Raw genomic sequence first — 23307 nt, 5'->3', positions numbered from 1 at the left:
GTGTATGTTTGCCAGTCGCCCGTCCTGCTGACGCTGCGTAAGTGTTTAAGGAGACAAAACAGCAGCAGTCGTCAGTCTCCTGTACTGAACAGCCTAAGGACAGAAGCAGTGTATCCAGTCCGTCTCCTATAGAGTAAATTCTGTGTGCAAGAGTGAGAAAGTTTACACAATATTTGCGTAGCGTGCATCTGCGGCGGGAAATGGGAATCAGCATGGTATTCACCTTGCGTGGGAAACCACATAAAACCCACATTCAAGCTGGCCAGTAACCAGTCTCTATTCGCTAATCCACCGGACAGATACGGTCCGGGGCCGGCATACCTGGTCGTGTAACCAGTAGCCGCGTTTCTAGGTTGTAAACACCTTGTCGATGTACATTTCCAGTGTTTCTTATTATTATCATTTCAGCTTTATTATTTTATTTATTATATATAAAGGCTTCCCAGTTTTTAAACAATGTCATTCACTAGAAATGAATTTGCCACTGTCTGGTGAATTACCTCTATTATAATATTCTAATCGTCCTACAACAATGTTTCAGCAAGATGTGGTGCTTCTGGTTATCTCGAGTTTATCTCCATTATATCCTGGATTTCAGGTGTACTGGTTGGTATTGCTTCAGGGGCCTCTTGGACATATTATAAACTATGGCTTGTATTTGTACCTGTGCACTTCAGATTCATTTGATAGTTCTGTAACTGTGTACTTCAGATTAATTTGAATTTTTTCCCATTATTTTTTCTTCTCTTGGACATTCATACATTTTCCTTTAAACATTCGCTACCAAACACAGCTCTTTTACTGAAGGCAGTAACCCTTCCGACCTTCACTAGTGACACAGAGATGATTCATAGTTTGAATTATAGCATACATGATCCGGAGAAGGATAGTTCACATTTCCAACCCATTCATTGTATCACTTGAGAGAAGAATCTGTCCCTTGCTGAGACTGCTTAGTTAGAAGACAGTTTATGATCACTCGCTCTGAAGTTGACGCAGAGTCCGATGAAACAAAAATCTGAATCTACATGATTGCTCTGTAATTCACAATTAAGTGCTCAGTAGAGGGATCATCGAACCGCCTTCCTGTTCCTTCTCTACTGTTTCACTCTGGAACGGCCAGCCGGAGTGGCCGACCGGTTCTAGGCGCTGCAGTCTGGAACCGCGCGACCGCTACGGTCCCAGGTTCGAATCCTGCCTCGGGCATGGATGTGTGTGATGTCCTTAGATTAGTTAGGTTTAAGTGGTTCTAAGTTCTAGGGGACTGAAGACCTCAGAAGTTAAGTCCCATAGTGCTCAGAGCCATTTGAACCACTCTGGAACGGGGTGTGGGAAAAACAATTACTTAACTCTTTCTCTGCGAGCTGCGATTACATCATTTTATCATTACGATCATTTCTCCCTGCGTAGGTGGGCTCCAACAGAATATTTTCACAATTGGTGGAGAAAGTTGGTGATTGAAATTTCAGAGGAGATCCAGCCGCAACAATAAACGCCTTTGTTATAATGACTGGCACCCCAATTTGCGATGATACAAAACTAGCTACCCTTCTTTCAAATTTTTCAATGTCCCGCATGAGTCTCATATGATGGGGATCCCACACCGCCCAGCAATACTCCACAAGAGGTCTGACAAGCGTGGTGTAAGAAGTGTCTTTAATAGAGGAGGTTCCTTTGGTCGACGGCGACTGAGTACACGACGTGAACGGTTAGGCAGAAACAGAAGTCTAGAGAGCAGAAATAATCGTCGTAAAGGTGGGCGAAACAGCCCATGAAGCGATCCGAATGTTACTCTCGTGTCAGTGGACGACGCGCTCTGCGCAACCAACTAGTGGCCGTACATCAGTACTACGACCACGATGGCCAACTACCTCTGTATATTGTCCATATCGATACTAAGGCTGGGTACGGCCCGAATCAGTGTCGGATACTAAAAACGCAACAACTATTTTGTTTAAACCTCATAAATAAAACAGAAAAATAAGCTGTCACTCATCGAAAACGGCAAGCTGATTCTATATACTATTGTCAGTACCAACCGTTAAATACACGGTTCAGCTAATTAAAGAAATACAAAATGTATGTGCCTCTGTTGCTTTACATTTAAAACGTTTCCAGGTTTTCTTATCTGATTTTAGTGGTCCGCGCAAGTGTTAAAAGTGCAGCTGCAAAAATGTCCTACGACAAATCAACAGCGGTTTTCTTGTAGGGTTTGTTGTAGGGAAGTCGGCGACGACACGGTAACGGAAGCCGGCGGCGGACATTAGCAGGCCCGGTGGAGGAGGATAAAAAGCGGCTTCCACCTGATTCGGCGCTTCGGCAATTACGCCCTCTGCCCGAGTGACTATTAGCTGTTGTTTATTATCAGGAAAACAGCATTAAACAGCCCAAGAGCCGCATTTGCATAATTGCGCGGCGCGCTCGGTGCGCGAGCAGCGAGGACACACCGGCGCCTTCCTTTGTTTCATCAGGCCATTATCACGGGGACTGGACTGCTGTTCATCTGCCGCCACCTCCCTCTCCTTCCCCCTCCCCCCCCCCCTTTCCAACGAATAACGAGCTCAGGAGCGCTCGCGATGATTGAGTGCCTTGCCGCTTGCAATACATCGCTGCAGAACGACGAACGGCACCTGTTCTCCAACGATCCCGGCGGCCGGCTTCGGCATGGTACACAACGGGCAGCTCTCCTCCGATATCTGCAAAGACCAATGACTGGCTGTTTGTCAAGACAACGGTGACAAGAACGTACAGAAATTTTTCGTTGAGAATCTATTGCAACGTGCACACTCGCGCTGAACCATAAACTTGTTAAGAGACTGGCATAAACGCCCCAGTGTGTAATGATCCTCGGGTATTATGACGCGAAGTGACTGTAGGAGCATACAAGATGACTTCGACAAAATTTCTATTTGATATGCTGTGTGGTAGCTAGCTCTAAACGTACAGAGACATAAGTCAAATCAGATGTGTAGGAAGAACAAACCCAGAGTGTTAGGCTACAACGTCAGTAGTGTGCTGTTTGACACATTCACGTCGATTAAATGCTCAGCCGTAACGTCGCAAAGCAATATGAAATGGAATGAGCATGTAAGGACTGTAGTAGAGAAGGCGAACCGTCGACTTCGGTTTATTGGGGGATTTTAGGAAAGTGCCGTTCATCTGTAAAGGAAACCGCACTGAGAATACTAGTTCGATCTGTTGCTGAGTACTAGTCGAGTGTTTGGGATCCGCACGAGGCCGAATTAAAGGAAGACATCGAAGCACTTCAGAGGAGAGTTGCTAGACCAATGCTCCAGAAATACGCAGATATTTTGCCAAGTCATATGATAATAGCTGTAGGGAGGGTGACGTTCTTTTCATGGGATACTATTGAAAAAACATGGAGAACCAGCATTTGAGGCTGACTGCAGAACGATTCTGCTGCCGCCAACCGTACATTTGGCGTAAGGACTACGAAGATATGATTAGAGAGATTAGGGCTCGTACTCAGGCGTACAGGCTGTCGTTTTTCCGCCGCTCTATCTGCAAGTGGAACAGGAAAAGAAATGACTAATCATATTATAGAGAATCCTTCGCCACACATTATGCGGTGGCTTGGTAAGTACGTATGTAGATGTAAATTACCTCTAACAGGAAAACCGTTGCCGAGAATACTATTCCTCAAATTTGTAAGGAGTGCGTTTTCGTAGCTCGCTCATCAATCGATATACGTAAGCGACCGTCTTAATGCTCTGACCAGTGGGTTTCATGTGCATAGTGTTTGAATGCAGTCGAGTGAGAAAGTGCGTTTTACACGTCTGTACACATCTGTGTGTACTCTTACTCTTCGACATCTGCAAGACAAATACCAGGCTGTATGTGCATCTTTACCTTTTCGCGTTCGTAATAATTCATCCATTACGTTTCGGTAGTACAGTCGTCTAAAATTGCACGGTGTAATTTAAAGTATTCTTAAATGAAGCAGGAATAATGTTCATATGTTGTTGTTGTTGTGGTCTTCAGTCCTGAGACTGGTCTGATGCAGCTCTCCATGCTACTCTATCCTGTGCAAGCTTTTTCATCTCCCAGTACCTACTGCAACCTACATCCTTCTGAATCTGCTTAGTGTATTCATCTCTTGGTCTCCCTCTACGATTTTTACCCTCCACTCTGCCCTCCAATACTAAATTGGTGATCCCTTGATGCCTCAGAACATGTCCTACCAACCGATCCCTTCTTCTGGTCAAGTTGTGCCACAAACTTCTCTTCTCCCCAATCCTATTCAATACTTCCTCATTAGTTATGTGATCTACCCATCTAATCTTCAGCATTCTTCTGTAGCACCACATTTCGAAAGCTTCTATTCTCTTCTTGTCCAAACTATTTACCGTCCATGTTTCACTTCCATACATGGCTACACTCCATACGAATACTTTCAGAAATGACTTCCTGACACTTAAATCAATACTGGATGTTAACAAATTTCTCTTCTTCAGAAACGCTTTCCTTGCCATTGCAATGTTCATAGTGACATTCATTTAATTCACCGAAACCACAAACTGGAATCATAACATGCAAACAGTATCTAAAGCAGACACGCAAGATAATCTGTTCCTCCGTAGTAACCAGCGGCCCACAAGGGGACAAGAGAACGTTACACGAGCATTTCTGACAACAGACGATCCATTACATTAAGACCAAAAACATATCAAGTTCCCCATACCACAAATTCCTTCCGCCCCCCCCCCTCCCCCCGTCTTAAAATTAATAAACTGTCATTGGTGACTCTGCGTAAAATAACCAACAATAACCTAATTTCTTATTACTAAAAATATATTAACGAATGCTTGCACTACACACGTATGACGCCAATATAACACACTGTCACTTACTCATCGTATCTTCAATTGATGAGTCCCATAGAACCCCATATCGCATCTCTGAATGAGAACATTTTCAAACATTTCATCCATCCAACTGATCAAGAACCGGTAGTCCTTCACTCGTAATACTGACACCTTCGTCTTTCCAGCTCCCTCTTTCAACTGGGCAGACAAAATGATTCATACACAACAACGCATACGATGCGCGCTCAGCACAGCACTCAGCACAGCCCCTCACTCGCAGTGACGTTAACAGAGCTTCGGAAACCGTGAAACTGCCCGACACTAGCGCACTGGACAGTGTTCTAAAAACCAAGTGACAACAGGACATTTATCAACACAACTCAACCGCTGCCCATAACCAAACTTGTCCATGCTAGTGCTAATTCACCTTCATATTACTTTTCTAAACTCGACATATCGCTTCTCAAACATCAGAACATAGGGCGACTCTCAGCAGCTTACGGCCGCACAACGTTACGATTTCACTTAGTGAACTAAACACCTTTCCCCACTCCGCCGTTACTCGCCACAGCGCGGCAAACGTGCTTTATGGTGTTGTCCCAACAGTCCCACCAACTCTCAGCATCATCCCTGAGTAAAACGACAGTAGACACTAATCGATAGCAAAACCTCGGTCGATTTGCAGAACCTTGCCAATTGGCACAAACTTTATGCAGTTAAAACGGCTGCACTCTTGAAATTTAATGGATGACGAGCCTGTAATTCAAGTCAGTGGTGACGAAGACCTAGCGAAATTTTCTTCGAGTTTCTACTATAAGTAGGCTGTTTAGGTTTTTATATTGGTAACGCCACGTAGCGCTCTGTATGAAATCACTGGCTGTGCTGTGTGCAGTCTGTGGCTAGTTTGCATTGTTGTCTGCCATTGTAGTGTTGGGCAGTTGGCTGTGAAGAGGGCGTAGCGTTGGCAGGTGGAGGTGAGCCGCCAGCAGTGGTGGATGTGGGGAGAGGGATGGCGGAGTTTTGGAATTTGTAAGACTGGATGTCATGAACTGCTATATATATTATGACTATTAAGGTAAATACATTGTTTGTTCTCTATCAAAATCTTTCATTTGCTAACTATGCCTATCAGTAGTTAGTGCCTTCAGTACTTTGAATCTTTTATTTAGCTGGCAGTAGTGGCGCTTGCTGTTTTGCAGTAGTTCGAGTAACGAAGATTTTTGTGAGGTAAGTGATTTGTGAAAGGTATAGGTTAATGTTAGTTAAGGCCATTCTTTTGTAGGGATTATTGAAAGTCAGATTGCGTTGCGCTAAAAAATATTGTGTGTCAGTTTAAGCACAGTCTTGTATAATTGTTCAAAGGGGACATTTCATAAGTACGCTTTGTGGCTGCCAGCGGTATGACTCATTGCCTATTGTGTCTTTGTTGGCGCGCGTCGTTATTGGGATTTGGAGACCTAACTTCTACAAATTCACCTTGTCGAGAGGGCCCTGCTCTGTTTGAATCCCGCCAGTTCTGATGCAATTCAGGTCTGTCTTTACGATCATATCGTCTGTTGTCATGTCGGTAGATTCCATAGTTTCTTTCTTGTCGGTCACGTGGTGGAGAATTTCTCCCTGAATATTAACTGCGCGCTGGACCGTTGCGTCTAAAGTTATTCTGTCTCCCCTGATAATATTTATTTTGGTTCCCATATTGTCTGTTTCTCTGATTGTCTCTGTGATAGTCATTACTGCGGAGAGGTGATCTTTCCCTGTAATTATTACTACTCTGCCAACGGTTGTCATACGGGTGGTGTCTGTTTTGGTTACGATTTGTGTTGTGAGAATAGCCTTGTCGCGTCCAGTTATTATTTCTTTCATCGCGGAATTGCGACGGATGTGACCTGTAATTGTTGTGTTCCTATTTTCGCGTTCCATGATTGTCAGTGTCAATTTCTAATACTTGTAAGAGTCCCTGAAAAGCTTCAATGTCGTCTTTGCAACGTCCTGCCAAAATAATATGTCGTAAATGTTCAGGCAATTTGATTAAGCAAATGCGGATGAGTTATGAGGGGCTGTATGGGTTTGACAGGTACTGATTATTGTGCAACATGTCTTCAAAATATTTCACAAGACTGGAAAATTCAGATTGTTCGAAATGTTTCACCATTATGATGTCATGTTTTACTCGGTCTTGTGTGGCTTGAGACCAAAATGCTGAGAGGAAGGCATGATAAAATTCTCCTTCACTGTGACAATCGTGAATGACCGATCGCATTCTTACAGCTGGTTCATTCTCCAAGTAGCCACACATAAATTCTAATCTGTGTTCTAATGACCAGTTGGGAGGAAAACAATGAGAAAATTGATGGCGCCATGCTTGTGGATGAATGTCGTTGCCAGAATTCTTAAATGTTTTGAATTTACGTGTAGTAATGAACAGCTTATAGTCAAAATCATCATGTCGGCGAGTCGCATGTCGGTCATTTTTACGTCGTTTCGGCGGTTCCATCTCAAAATTCGGTGTACCTTGCCAATTTCTTTCATAATTCCCGAAGTGCCCTGTGTTATTATTTTGTGGCTGTTCCATATTTCTATGTCCCTCTTCCCGTATTGGAGCGCAAGTGTCCTCTGAAATATGTAATTCTTGTATTACCTGTGTCAGCTGATCTTGTTGGATTACTTCACACTTACGAAATTGTATTTTGCCTGTACTTTGTGAACTGTTCATATTTTTTCGGACCCATTGTGATATTATGAGAGTTTTGAATGATATATTTGGGTATGGGATCATGATTTTTAAAGTACGTTTGAGGTAGATGAAACTCTCGACATGAGCAGAGAATTTTTTTTAGGTTTTGAAATTATTGGAGGAAGCTACGACGATTTTGAGATTTGGCTGAGGGTTTATGATGTTATGATGACGATGTGTATTACGCTATGGCGGTATGCTTATGATCAATAAGCTGATGCTATATGAGGAATTTGATTATGCTACATATTTATTATGATGAAGTATTGAAGAAGTGTCGACGAATATTGATATGTGTAACAAGGTAAGGAATAATGAGTAGTGGTTAGGGACTCTGATTTGTGGAAAAGGATGTTGGAAACCTAGAATCGTACTTTAAGAATTATGAAATGTGTGTACATGCGTGAATGTATTACAATGCTGTCGAAAATTTTTTGGACACTGTTAAATGTATAGGATTTTATTTTCTACACATTTGTGACGCAAATTCTCAACCTGTGAAAATATTTTTGTATGAGACTGTCACTGTAGCGGAAGCTGCTGTCGTAAATATTTCAGAAAGAATGGTAAGTGACCTTGACGTAATGCGTTTTGAGCGCCCAGCTGAGAGATACTCGTCTGACAAAAGAAAGCCATTAGGTGGAGAAAAAAAAGGAGGCCATTATCCTCGCTATTGACATTTCTTTGTCAAAAGCATCGCAAATACGACACGCTCAAACTTGAAAACATATGATTATACTGTGGAGATCTTAATTTATGATATTTACTAAAATGCCTAATAAAATGATGAGAAACATTTTACATCTATTGTCTTTCTAGTTGAGAGAATTTTTTTGCCTTTGGAGACGCCATTTGCCTAGTGAATGACGTTTCATATGTTGCTTTATGTATATATAATTGCTCATTTTGTTTAATATCTAGTTCCTAGCTGCACTGCAACATTGGTTAAAATAAAATTTTATAGATGTACTGATATAAACATTTTATGCCTTCAGATCCAGCAAATAATAATTTTGATGTACTTAAAAAAAAAAAACAAAAGAGCACAAAAAGACATTTCCCTTCACAGGAATTGCATACGGAATTTTCTTTTCAACTACTTGGTAATTTGTTTGGTAGAATAACTTCTTGTGGTGCACCACTTTAATTACATAGACATTAAGATGTGAATATACATTTCCCTTGTCTGCATTGTTGTCTTTAGTGTAATATTATTTTCTGCTTGAGCTATGTCATGTTTAGATATAAGTTATTGGATTTGCTGCTGCTGTTTGCCAGGCATAGTGCTACTAAATTTCACTTTACATTACTCTGTAAAGCAAGTTTTACTACTGATTTATTTTTTTTGTTGCTGCACATTGGTTCATATTAGTTGTAATTTTACATTTTTATCTGTTAATTTAGATTTACTGCTGCTTGCTTTGAAAATTGGCATTGTTTGTCATTGCTATTTGTGTTAATTTGTTATGTGCTGCTGCATTGCCTCGTCCCTTGGTATATATATCTGAGCTCAGTTGATTTAAGTTAGCTTAAGAGGGGGTAGACTATATAAGAAACTAACTATGATGAATTGGAAGAAATGCATTGAGAATCTATAAGAAAATGGTTTGGCCAAACAAGTATTTTGAAAGAGGATGTGGACAGAATACAGAAAGCATGCTTGGATAGGATTTTTTTTTTTTGGTGGAAACGAATGTTGAAATAAGACGAAAGATCTATGGAATGAAGTTTTGGGTTGGACTGCAGTACCAAATGTTACACTGAAAACAAACCCTGCCCTTTCCTCTTGTGTTATTCTGCTATGTGTTTGTGTACCCTTGTTTATTTGTGTTTTTCCTGTCTTTATGTGTTTAGCTGATGAGAGTTATGTTGTAGAATTTTTCTAATACTGTGTTATTTACTTTGTAAAGGTGTTTAGACATTATTTATCTGTTCTGTTTTGTTGCTCATGTATGAAGGTGATGTTTCAAAATTTATTCTGATTTTTATGTATGTACTCATGTCATAATTCCTGTAACACTGATGTATATGTTATTTCGATTCTTTTGTAAAGCCTGTACTACAAATGTTATCTGTATTGTTATGTTCTTTAATGATGTATTTTGTACCTTTGTAATTGTATTCTTATGTTATAAAATTGGAATTGACACCAGTTCATCAAATTGAGTAACTTGTAAATTCATTTCACTGCACACGTTTCTGTTGGTCATAGTATATGGACAATATGTGAGAAGTAGGGACTGTTAGTGTTTGCACGTGTGTTAATCGTTCAGCAAGGGACTGGATAACAGCATTGCTGGTTATAAAGACAGTTAAAAAAAAACTTTGTGAGTGCACAATCGGTGGTTTACGGACGTACTATATAGTACAAGACTCTTTGATGGTGATTGTGCACCTGCACAGTCGCAACAGATGGCTGCTGGCCGTCTCTACATGGACTACAGTGGATCTGCATCTTTGGTGGCCCACCAATACCATTATTTCTACAAGGACTGCAGTGGGTCTGCACCTCTGGTGCCCCACCAATACCATAATCTCTACCAGGACTACAGTGGGTCTGCTCTGTGATGACCTACCTACCAGTATTCTTCAAAACTTCGAATGACTCTGCTGTGGGTTTGCTCTGTTGTGGCCCATTACCTGTCTGCATGTCGAGAGTCAGCACTGTCTTTCCGTTGGAAGGACAATACTACTTCTTCAACACTGCATGGAAATCTACTAATTCCGTGTGCATTTTCTTTTACTGCTCAGCCTTTGAGAAAAACACTGCAATTTTACTGTGATGAATGATCAGGACTGTCTTTATGGACTGTGAGAAAATTTTAGCTGTTGACCAACATTGTATCAATAAGTGTGTGCATTTGATATCTTTGTTATTGTAATTATGAAAAAATTTATCAAATCATTATTGGCCACTGCCAAAAACAATTTGTAAAATATTTTGTGGGGAGCATGGGGGCTATGTAAGTAGGCCGTTTAGGTTTTTATATTGGTAACGCCACGTAGCGCTCAGTATGAAAATTAATGGCTGTGCTGTGTGCAGTCTGTGGCTAGTTTGCATTGTTGTCTGCCATTGTAGTGTTGGGCAGTTGGTTGTGAACAGTGCGTAGCGTTGGCAGTTGGAGGTGAGCCACCAGCAGTGGTGGATGTGGGGAGAGAGATGGCGGAATTTTGAAATTTGTAAGACTGGATGTCATGAACTGCTATATATATTATGACTATTAAGGTAAATACATTGTTTGTTCTCTATCAAAATCTTTCATTTGCTAACTATGCCTATCAGTAGTTAGTGCCTTCAGTACTTTGAATCTTTTATTTAGCTGGCAGTAGTGGCGCTCGCTGTATTGCAGTAGTTCGAGTAACGTAGATTTTTGTGAGGTAAGTGATTTGTGAAAGGTATAGGTTAATGTTAGTCAGGGCCATTCTTTTGTAGGGATTATTGAAAGTCAGATTGCGTTGCGCTAAAAAATATTGTGTGTCAGTTTAAGCACAGTCTTGTATAATTGTTCAAAGGGGACGTTTCACTATTCACTCCTGCACACAAGAATTGGACCAAAAAATGCACTGGTGCAAGCATCTCACTATGTAAATAATATACTGGTAGAAACAGGCGCATGTTCCAGATTGTTGCCTCTCGTACCTATGAAGACCATTACTACGTCTGTAACGTTAGATATTTGTAAGATTAGCTCATTTAACAACGTACGAAGTGTAGTCGTGGGTTTTACTAATCACCTCGAAAAATCAAGCTGAGACCATTAAAGCTGGTCTCACTTGACATATTCATCTTTATATGCGACACTTTTTCCGTATGTTAGATGAGTTGGTGGGATCATGATTGCAGAAGTCTGATTTTAGAAGTTCGGGAAATCTTCCACCCCGAAAATCACATCGTCGTCATTTTGGAAATACCTGGAACACAATGGTTCCTCATGCGAGAAACGAAGAAGAAGTCACTGATTGGCACGTCATGACAGTACGGAGGATGATGTAGAATTCGATAGCCCAAAGAAGCAGCATGTCTGACTGTTCTGTCCAGAATGAGATGGGACACTGTCGTGGGGCGAAAACACCAAGTTGGACAGCTTTCTGCGATATTTCATAGCAACAGCGTCACATAACCTCATTAGGAGATTTTCATAGTAAGCTCCTTTGTTAGTTTTCTCCTTAAGAGTATAATGCACTGCCGGAAAAGAATTTAGTACACCTGGAAAGATGACGATTTTGATCCGATGACAGCATAAACCACATTTGGGATAGCAGATGTACTGATAGTAGTTTCAGTGTCGTCCACCAGCAGATAGCGTAGTGGCATAGATACCAGAGGTAATGCTCACAACGCAAATGTGTGAAGCAAGCAGGCAACCATGCCATGGACACACACTCCTGATTCCTATAGCCAGTTTGAAAGGGGCCCCACTGTGGCCTTCCGAGTGGCGGGACGGTCCATTCGGAGAACTGCCCTGTCGCAAAATGGTTATTAGCAGTGGGAGTATGGGCACGCTCACCTCTAGCCCGTCTTCCACTCACGCCACAGCATCGACGTTCATGGCTCTACTGGTGTCGTCGAAGGATCACTTGGAATGGCAGGCTATGGCCTTCAGCGGTGAAAGCAGATTCAGTCTGCATATAAGTGATGGTCGTTCGCACGTACTACGTAGCACTGTTGAGCGCATTCCCCCAAGACACAATAGCCCCATCGCCTTATGGTCTGGGGTGCGGTAAGCTACAACTCTCGTTTACGACTGTTGTTTCTGCAGGGGACGATAACCAGCACTCGGTATCTGCAGAAAGTTGTTCGTCCCATTCTTTCGCAGTTCTTGCAACAGGGAGGCGATATCTTGTTCCAAGAGGATAATGCTCGCCCACACACTGCATGTGAAACTGAACGTGCTCTTCAAGACTTGCAGCAAATTCCCTGGCCAGCACGACCTCCGGACTTGTCTCCAGTCGACCATGTGTGCGACTCGTCAACCATCAACTCTCACAGAACTATGTGAACATGTCGAGCAGGCGTGCCATAACGCATCCCAGAACAAGTGGATGTCAGTCAACGCCTGCATTGCGACCCGTGGAGATTACACCACCTACTGATATGGGTGTTCCAGGCCGGGTTGATGCCTGGTATCTTAGAACCGCCTCTGTTACTGATCTGTAAATGTAATCATTTCATATACTCCATATGCACTGTTCTAACGATAAATGTTGAGTGAACTGGAGACCTCTAAAAGGGCGTACTATATTTTCGGCTGTGAATGTGAATACCGAACCACAGCAGTCCAAAAAAAACACTCAATATCACATTGACCAATGGTGGCCCGGTCTTCACCTTTTTCTGTGGTGGTGAATCTACATCATTTTTCCCTACTTGCTATGTTCTTTTGTCTCTGGTTCATAGCGATACACTCAGCAGTTCACGGTGATCTGAACTGGCCTGACACAGATGAAAGATTTCCGCCGCTGTTTCGGTTCGGCGGACTTCATGAATAGTTGTGAGCAGTCGCGGGACCCCAGTGGGTGGCGGTGTATGAGGTGCTGAAAATGACGTGCAAGATGCTGAAAACTGATCCGTGACTAATTTTCTCTTTTTCCACTGTCAACTCTATTGTTGTACTCGGGTCTTCGAGCACCATGCCTCCACTTCTCTTGCAATTGCAGGTTCAGATAGATGGTTTGTCACTTTGTCGCATTGGAGGTGTCGGCGTCACGTGACCACTGTGCCATACACGTTTTTGCCGTACCCCCTCCACCTACTGAGCGTGGGCTGCTGCAGCGTTGTCCCTCTTTAAATTCAGAAAACGGACCGCCGCACGATGATCCACCCTATCAAAAAACTGCATTTTGTTTTGGCTGTTTTAGCGGCGTGCTACGGTACTATAGCAACGATTTTAATGTGTACCAGGACTGGCGACACGCGCCTGTAAAAAAAAAAAAAAAACAAAAAAAAAAAAAAAAAAAAAAAAAAAAAATCAAATACATAACTTTAATTTTTTAATTTTATAATTAAAATCTTGTGACCAACCTCTTATGTGTACGCAGCTCTTTGTACCCTCAACTCTGGGCTTGTGTACTGCATTCGACAGATAATTAGATTATATTTAAAACACGCACAACAGATGTTGTCCTTGAAATGTACGCTCGGGTTCAGAAATAATAGTAAAAAAATGGTTCAAATGGCTCTGAGCACTATGTGACTTAACATCTATGGTCATCAGTCCCCTAGAACTTAGAACTACTTAAACCTAACTAACCTAAGGACATCACACACATCCATGCCCGGGGCAGGATTCGAACCTGTGACCGTAGCAGTAGCGCGGCTCCGGACTGAGCGCCTAGAACCGCTAGACCACCGCGGCCGGCAAATAATAGTACTCACTGAAAGTAGTATATACGTTGAAATAATAGTACCCGTTGAAAGTAGTATATTTATTGAAGCACATAACAATATAAGGTGATTCAAAAAGAAAGAACAGGTCTGAGTTGTTTATTACAGGGAACTATGAAAGAAACGCATTGCGCAAGTCACTGGATACTGTGAGCTTGAAAGTCTTACATTCGAACAAACGCTATACCATATACCCAACATGCGCACCATTCGTTCCTTAAGGAACATCGAAACTGTAACCCATTCCTCACGAATCATAAGGTCCCTATTTATTGAATGAATAGCTTCAGCAATTCGATTTCGCAGCTCTTGAGTGGCAACTGCTATATGTGGGACAAAGACTCTGTATTTTATGTTCCCCCCTAGAAAAAGAATTGCAAGGTATGAGGTCTAGTGACGTGGGAAAAAGCAATTATTTAGGTCTTATTGTCCACCTCTTCGAATACAACGTCGTGAGATGGTGTTGTTAACGTCGCACCTCAAGGTGAAAGTGAGGCGGGGCGCCGTCGTGCACAAAAACGAAATAATTGGAAACTCCGTGAAGTTGAGGAAACACCCGATTTTTCAGCATGTCGAAGAATGACATTCCTGTCACAGTTTCCTCCACACAAAAAAGAAAGACCGATAAACCTTGTGTACAGGGACGGCACAGAACACATTCAGTGTCGATGAGTCTCTTTCATGCTCAACAACGACATCAGATTTCGCGACCCCCAAATTCTTGCATTATGGCGGTTTACTTTATAAATGAAATTCGTACCTTGTGTTATGGTCGCAGGGAAAAAGTTGTTGCAGCGGCTGCAACTAGTACGACTTCATATGCAGGCGTCATTTCAGAACACGCCACACCGTTGTTTGAGAATGTTAAAGTTCCTAGAATGCCCGTCATGTGAACTTCCGAGGGCTCCGTGTGAACACATCTCGAATACATTTTCGTCAGACGTGCGTGACCGACCGGTGCTCTTCCCTTTACACATGCAAACCAACTTCCTAGAATTTTGTATGCCTATCATAACTCTGCTTGTACGGAGGCGGCTTCTTGCTGAATCGCTGGCGGAATGAACGTTGCTCTTGAACAGTGGATTGGATTCGTGCAAATTCCAACACACAAAATGATTGCTGTTGTGATGTAGTCGTCATGTTTCTGTCAAAAACTACAGCGCAGCTGTGTTGAAACTTCGAACCTTCCTCTACCCGGAGATATGTGCAATTGGCTTCTGTCTTTTATAGTTTGTCTGTAATAAACACCTGTAATCTGTTCTTTCTTTTCTGAGTCACCTGCGTATGTTTATTCACTCTCACAGTCGACTGTATCAGTAGTACAGAAAGTTCTTAGAACACATGTAGGCAAAGCTCTTCTGAGTAACATCATTATTATCGGACTAGTAAATTCCTCGAGCTGAGAGGGAACACATTGACTACAAAAAAATCAAAATAAATCAGGAAACGCTACAGTCACACTCAATCCGCTTTGGCATTCTAGCCCGATACCTACCGTTAGACAAAACTTGAGCGTAACTCATTTCTCAGGACATCCGTACTCCATCGAGCATGGCATTCAAGGGCGAACCACGAGAGACACTTTAGTCAATCAAAGATCCTACTTTACCTATCCGAGGTCTGTCGCTGCTACTACTTATTCACCTGTCTACCTCTTACTTTCTCTTTCCGATCCGTCAGTCAATACGCTGATCTGCATAAAATTTCGTTTAGCATTATGTAATTACTTCTCATGTCAGATTACCAACATTGTTACAAGACGCACCACTAATACGTCTTCGACTTAATGCCAAAATATTGCCAGACAGTAACTTTCATAAAGCATACTTCTCTGTGTCCGAGTGACGGTACTTCAGATGGCCGGCAGTCTGACCTCTTAGGCTGCGGTCACAGTGGTGCCGACGTCGGTGGATTCCGCCGCCGACCGACATCAGCCAAAGACGGTCCATGCTTTCAGTCACTGCGCCACTACGTGCTCCGTCACAATGCAGCCGACCTCGTCGCCCGAATACGCGGACTTCAAGCGACAATCGGTTAAATTCAAATAAATATTCAAATCAATTTTATGAATGCGAGGTGTCATCATACATTCATATGATTGATTCGCCTCGATCGGCAATGGATCCGCAATATCTGATATCATCAATTGCTTTCCTTTTCTTTTCTTTCTCCCCCCCCCCCCCCTCCACCTTAGATTTACATAATATCAAAACAGTTTGTTTTCTTTGGTCAAATAGGGCGACCTTCTCACTCACGAAATATTTAGTGTGAGAAGTTGATGAGTTTAGTCTAATAAAAAAGTCTGTGGCATCCTGAGGGCGAAAAATTTCATAATCGGGATGCAGTTCTGAATACATGTGTGGTGAAATTTAAGCTTTATTGGAAACCCCAAGTAGGCAAAAGCTTTACCGAAATTTTAGATCCAAATTATAATTTCAAAAATACTTTTATCATGACGAAAAAAATTGGAAATTTCTGGTAAGTCCTATAGGACCAAACCGCTGAGGTCATCGGTCCCAAAGCTTACACACTACTTAGTCTAACTTAAACTAACTTACGCTAAAGACAACACAAACACCCATGCCCGAGAGAGGACTCGAACTTCCGATGGGGGCAGCCACGCGATCCGTGACAAGGCGCCCCAGACCACATGGCTACCCCGCGCGGCTTTTTCATGTGGGAAGGGTGGTGTATCTTATGCTTAAGGTTACGGCAGCGGATCTTTCTTTGGTTTGTGGTAGGCTGGTATTAACCGCATACGAGTTGTTTTTACTGTTTACTGGCGTTTCTATGCAAGAAGGTTTATGAATCTCTTACATGAGTGGTTCGCAAATGATGTTACACTTTTCCACTTTTTTTAGATGTTCAGAGTACCTCACTCTAAAATTTATGTTTGCCTTTCATACGTTGGTTGAACGACAATCATCGAAGGTTAACTTACATATGTCTATTTTGCTGAATTTATTTGAAGCTGAGCAAAGTGTTTGTTATCTTCCTTTCTAACGTCAGCACGAATCATCTCCTGTATGTAATAGAACACCGGCCGTTGTGGCCGAGCGGCTCTAGGCGCTTCAGTCCGGAACCGCGCTGCTGCTACGGTCGCAGGTTTGAATCCTTCCTCGGGCATGGATGCGTGTGATGTCCTTAGGTTAGTTAGTTTTAAGTAGTTCTGAGTCTAGAGGACTGATGACCTCAGATGTTGAGTACCATAGTGCTCAGAGCCATTTTTTGTCATAGAACGATTCTCTCTTCATCTCAGTTATTCATAAAATTTGTCTGCTTAATCCAGTAACTGACGAAAGAGTGTAAAGTACTCACATTTTCTTTTCGAGATAGATATAGCTCATGCACATACAGTCTGCGTCTTTTTAATAGCAAACACCGCAATGCAGCACTCGCCTCTTGACCCCAGAGGTTAAAATATGTTCTAACATATAAGCTTAACAGACTAGACAATAATGTGACCTAACATAGCCTCCTTGATCCCGCCAAAAACTGACGAAGGCGATCGGACGTTATGTGAGCAAGCTGTCGACCGCTGTTATCAGGCGACCTCCGCCAACGTCGTCTGGCGTCTGTTGCCAGTGCCACTGCGACCGCAGCCTTACAAAGCAATTTCATCGTCTACAAAGGACCAGTCTGGGAGCTAGCCGGTGGATCAGCCACAAGCTAGAACCTACTAGGTACTCCAGTTAACCAAACCAGTCATTATAAGGACTCAGCTGATGAGCGCCATAACATAATGAGCAACTGCTTAACAGCATGTTGGTCCACCTTCACAGCGATTCTGCATGCCATGGATTCGATAAGTCCTCGTTAGTTTTTCAGAGGTTTGTGGCAGCACATGCCTAAGCGCAGGTTATGCAGTTCCAACAACTACGGTCGGCGGTCTGTGAGCGTGTAGGTGGGGTCTAGCGATGTCCCAGATGTGTTCCATCGGCTTCAGTTCAGGCCAATTTGGTGATCAACACATGAACGTCAGTCCGCTCTCATGCTCCTCAAACTACTGTAGTACGATTGTGAGCCTGTGACACGGACTGTTATGGTACGGGAAAACGCCGTTGTTTTCAGGGAACAAATCAAGGATGAATGGATGCAGATTGAACGAGCAATGTCCATGTGGTCCAACTCCCTCAAGGTGCCTTCGATTACTACCACAGTTCCCATGGAACCTCAGGTTAGTCTTCTCACGCTGCTTCACGAGGCGTGGCCATCCAACACCTTGCTACCTCTCGTGGTTTCACCATCCATCAACCACTTACCATAGATGCACACAACAACAGCATTCGAACAGCCAACCTGTTTCGCCTTTTTGGAAATTGGAAATTTGTGGTACGGTCTTATGGGACGAAAGTGCTGAGGTTACCCGTCCCTAAGCTTACGCACTACCGAATCTAAAACTAACTTATGCTAAGGACAACACACACACCCATGCCTGAGGGAGGACTGGAAACTCTGGCGGGAGGAGCCGGGCGGATCGTGAAAAGACGCCCAAGACAGCGCGGCTACTCCGCGCGGCAGCTTCGCCTTTTCCAAGATACTTGTTCCCAGACACCGGTTCGTATCCTTCTTCTGTTTGTGAATGTTGCTTACGACAGTGATTTCCTTCATTTGTGGCCCGTATAGCTGCTAGAATGGTTTAACAAGCTCAGTGTCCAGAGAGAATTAGGTGAAGCTGCATGGGGGCTTAATTATTTATAATGCAAATACTTTTTAATTTTTTTTAGTAGCTGTCTGTCCGATTACGAGGTATCGTAAACGGTTGGCCCTGACTGATATTAGTACGCAATCTGACTGCATAGAACAACAACAAAGAATGAAAGAAAATTTCCGTTAATACAATTAATTAATTAAGTCTCCAGCAACTACACTCCTGGAAATGGAAAAAAGAACACATTGACACCAGTGTGTCAGACCCACCATACTTGCTCCGGACACTGCGAGAGGGCTGTACAAGCAATGATCACACGCACGGCACAGCGGACACACCAGGAACCGCGGTGTTGGCCGTCGAATGGCGCTATCTGCGCAGCATTTGTGCACCGCCGCCGTCAGTGTCAGCCAGTTTGCCGTGGCATACGGAGCTCCATCGCAGTCTTTAACACTGGTAGCATGCCGCGACAGCGTGAACGTGAACCGTATGTGCAGTTGACGGACTTTGAGCGAGGGCGTATAGTGGGCATGCTGGAGGCCGGGTCGACGTACCGCCGAATTGCTCAACACGTGGGGCGTGAGGTCTCCACAGTACATCGATGTTGTTGCCAGTGGTCGGCGGAAGGTGCACGTGCCCGTCGACCTGGGACCGGACCGCAGCGACGCACGGATGCACGCCAAGACCGTAGGATCCTACGCAGTGCCGTAGGGGACCGCACCGCCACTTCCCAGCAAATTAGGAACACTGTTGCTCCTGGGGTATCGGCGAGGACCATTCGCAACCGTCTCCATGAAGCTGGGCTACGGTCCCGCACACCGTTAGGCCGTCTTCCGCTCACGCCCCAACATCGTGCAGCCCTCCTCCAGTGGTGTCGCGACAGGCGTGAATGGAGGGACGAATGGAGACGTGTCGTCTTCAGCGATGGGAGTCGCTCCTGCCTTGGTGCCAATGATGGTCGTATGCGTGTTTGGCGCCGTGCAGGTGAGCGCCACAATCAGGACTGCATACGACCGAGGCACACAGGGCCAACACCCGGCAACATGGTGTGGGGAGCGATCTCCTACACTGGCCGTACACCACTGGTGATCGTCGAGGGGACACTGAATAGTGCACGGTACATCCAAACCGTCATCGAACCCATCGTTCTACCATTCCTAGACCGGCAAGGGAACTTGCTGTTCCAACAGGACAATGCACGTCCGCATGTATCCCGTGCCACCCAACGTGCTCTAGAAGGTGTACGTCAACTACCCTGGCCAGCAAGATCTCCGGATCTGTCCCCCATTGAGCATGTTTGGGACTGGATGAAGCGTCATCTCACGCGGTCTGCACGTCCAGCACGAACGCTGGTCCAACTGAGGGGCCAGGTGGAAATGGCATGGCAAGCCGTTCCACAGGACTACATCCAGCATCTCTACGATCGTCTCCATGGGAGAAAAGCAGCCTGCATTGCTGCGAAAGGTGGATATACACTGTACTAGTGCCGACATTGTGCATGCTCTGTTGCCTGTGTCTATGTGCCTGTGGTTCTGTCAGTGTGATCATGTGATGTATCTGACCCCAGGAATGTGTCAATAAAGTTTCCCCTTCCTGGGACAATGAATTCACGGTGTTCTTATTTCAATTTCCAGGCGTGTATAAAACCTACGAAACCAAAGCACAAATGTAACTGTTCTGTGTGTGGAAGTGTGATTCAACGTATACATCTGGCACAGTTCTTCCTCAATAAGACAAGATAATTTAAATACCATTTATACTGAAGTAATTAAAAAATAAACAGAAATACTATAATTGCACATCGAACCAGAAATACAGTCTAATACAAGAACACGAGCCAAATGCTTTGTTGACTGAACCTGTGACCAAGGGGCATTATTGTTTAACACATTTGAATTAAAAAAATAAGAAAATTTTCTTTCACCTTTATATATCTTGACGAAAAGTACTCTGATCATTACAATATCTCCATTCGAACAGCATCTGGTGTCTAGCCCATCAAAACATCTGCACACATCATGGTGTCAAATATTACAGGTATCCACATCCTCTCTCCAAAGCACTAACTACCACCACATCTCAACAACGACCGACTACTGCTACTTCTCAACAAGCACTGCCAGTGGAGGCGGCGAAATAATACTCTCTGGTGCAATCTCTGGCGCTGTGGCTCAGTGTAGCCACCTTTCCTATGCCTCTCCTCCGCAGGCTAGAATTTGATGGTATTTTTTGCCAGCATTGGTGGTGAAAATACCACCAAATTCGTCCAAAAAAAAAAAAAAAAACAAAGACAAAAATAAAAGATAATATTAATAAGTAAATATCACATAATTAGATAAATTTTGGCTTTGCACTGACCTTTCAATAACCTAATATATATAAAATACAGTAAGGAATACAAATTCTTTCATACATGTGACTTTACATAATAGTGTATGTGGTGTCACCGCCAGACACCACACTTGCTAGGTGGTAGCTTTAAATCGGCCGCGGTCCATTAGTACATGTCGGACCCGTGTGTCGCCACTGTGTGATCACAGACCGAGCGCCACCACAAGGCAGGTCTCGAGATACGGACTAGCACTCGCCCCAGTTGTACGGACGACTTTGCTAGCGACTACACGGACGAAGCATCGCTCATTAGCCGAGCAGATAGTTAGAATAGCCTTCAGCTAAGTCAAAGTCTACGACCTAGCAAGGCGCCATAGCAATGGATAGTTTGATAGTTATCGTACGAAATGTCTCATCAAGAACGCTGTACACAAATGGTGGATTAAAGTTATGTATTCCAGCAGCTACGTACTTTTCTTTATAGCATTTATGAAGTATCCTGTTTCAGACCATCAAGTCCGCCTGCTTGCTTAATGGCCGCCTCCCTTAAATAATGTGCGTAGTGTTGGCAATCTGTCAACACTACAGTGTACACAAGTATTATGTGGTTAAACAATTCAATCAATAGCGTCAGCAATGACGAATATGTGCAGGTAAGAGTCTCACAACATTTCACAAACAGTAACACAAAAAATCAGCTTATACAAATATTCACATAAAATGCTTTCCATAGTTCAATAAACAAGTAGTTGACAGTTCCAGCAGTAGCACCCAGCAATGGTCAACAGGTGCAGACACCAGCGAGTGATATTATTCTAGTAGAAACAGTTCCATCAGTGGCACTGAGCAATGTTAAACAGGTGCAGACAGCAAGAAGTAACATCATTTCAGTAGAAACAGTTCTAACGGTGGCACCTAGTAATGTTGAACAGGTGCAGACACCAACAAGTGACATTATTTCAGTAGAAGCAGTTCCATCAGTGGCACCCAGCATTGTTGAACAGGTGCAGACACCAACAATTGACATCATTTCAGTAGAAGCAGTCCATCAGTGGCACCCAGCAATGTAGAACATGTGCAGACGCCAACAAGTGACATCATTTCAGTAGAAGCAGTTCATCAGTGGCTTCCAGCAATGTTGAACAGGTGCAGACAGCAACAAGTGACATCATTACAGTAGAAGCAGTTCCATCAGTGGCACCCAGCAATGTTGAACAGGTGCAGACACCAACAAGTGACATCATTTCAGTAGAAGCAATTCATCAGTGGCACCCAGCAATGTTGAACAGGTGCAGACAGCAACAAGTGACATCATTTCAATAGAAGCAGTTCCATCAGTGGCACTCAGTAATGTTGAGCAGGTGCAGACACCAACAAGTGACATTATTTCAGTAGAAGCAGTCCATCAGTGGCACACAGTAACGTTGAGCAGGTGCAGACACCAACAAGTGACATCATTTCAGTAGAAGCAGTCCATCAGTGGCACCCAGCATTATTGAACAGGTGCAGACACCAACAAGTGACATCATTTCAGTAGAAGCAGTTCATCAGTGGCACCCAGCAATGTTGAGCATGTGCAGACAGCAACAAATGACATCATTTCAGTAGAAGCAGTTCCTCAGTGGCACCCAGCAATGTTGAACAGATGCAGACACCAACAAGTGACATCATTTCAGTAGAAGCAGTCCATCAGTAGCACCCAGCAATGTTGAACAGGTGCAGACACCAACAAGTGACATCATTTCAGTAGAAGCAGTTCATCAGTGGCACCCAGCAATGTTGAGCAGGTGCAGACACCAACAAGTGACAACATTTCAGTAGAAGCAGTCCATCAGTAGCACCCAGCATTGTTGAACAGGTGCAGACACCAACAAGTGACATCATTTCAGTAGAAGCAGTCCATCAGTGGCACCCAGCAATGTTGAACAGGTGCAGACACAAACAAGTGACATCATTTCAGTAGAAGCAGTCCATCAGTGGCATACAGCGATGTTGAACAGGTGCAGACACCAACAAGTGATATTATCTCAGTAGAAGCAGTCCATCAGTGGCACCCAGCATTGTTGAACAGGTGCACATTATGTCAGTAGAAGCAGTTCCATCAGTGGCACCCAGCAATGTTGAGCAGGTGCAGACACCAACAGGTGACATCTTCAGTAGTAGTCGTTCCAACAGTGGCACCCAGCATTGTTGAACAGGTGCAGGTAAACAGTCCTTGATATTCACTATCACTAATCAGTTCATCAGAGTTTATCAGCAGAAATTAAACATCTCCTAGTGCACCCATCATGTTGAACAAGTGCAGGTAACAGTCCATAATATTCACTATCACTAATTAGACAGTTCATCAGAGTCCATTAGCATAAATTAAACATTTGTA

The sequence above is a fragment of the Schistocerca serialis genome, chromosome 1 (genome assembly GCF_023864345.2).
Source record: "Schistocerca serialis cubense isolate TAMUIC-IGC-003099 chromosome 1, iqSchSeri2.2, whole genome shotgun sequence".
In the NCBI taxonomy this organism is placed as follows: Eukaryota; Metazoa; Arthropoda; class Insecta; order Orthoptera; family Acrididae; genus Schistocerca; species Schistocerca serialis.
Note: the sequence above shows the minus strand (reverse complement) of the source record.